This window comes from Plasmopara halstedii, assembly GCF_900000015.1.
Source record: "Plasmopara halstedii genome assembly, contig: Scaffold_430, whole genome shotgun sequence".
NCBI lineage: Eukaryota > Oomycota > Peronosporomycetes > Peronosporales > Peronosporaceae > Plasmopara > Plasmopara halstedii.
The window spans coordinates 134,988-135,595 of NW_020187350.1; positions in this window are offsets into that span (position 1 = coordinate 134,988).

The window sequence follows — 608 nt, forward strand, 5'->3', positions numbered from 1 at the left end:
ACGTCTCCCGTATGGGTTTCGCTCACACCACGGTATCGACCTGCTCACGAGTGACGACATTTTCCCGGCAAACACACCCTCCGCTACCCTAACTGCGACAACGCAGCCGACGCAAGCCCCTGAAAAATTACCTCATACACTGAAGTCCTTTGCAGCAACGAAACGACCGGCACTGTCCAAGACGCGCACGCAAGGGGCGTCAGGAAGGGTTAAAACCTCGCTCCAACAAGCTGTTGGGGAGATCAAGAAGCGTGATGCGAAGCTCACTGGTGGAGCTCAGCATGGCAAGTCACCAGCTGCCGACAACCAACTAGCACTGATCCCGAGAAAACCCAGACGATACGCTGTCAATCTCGACCTTCATCGGATCGAACGGGAATTTGTCACCTCCTGGGAGCCCAGAAATTACGTCGGCGACCTCTCCCAGGGTGCTGTTGACAAACGGTAGCACCGCCGACGGTTTCACCGTAGTTTCGAATAAGAAAAAGCGTAGTAGCAAAGACATCGACTTTACTGCGCTGCTCACGAGCCCGGTTCTACAGCCTCTCGTCGGGATTGCCACGTCAAACTACTTCCAGTCACTCCAGTCGATGGAAGTTGAGTTTGAA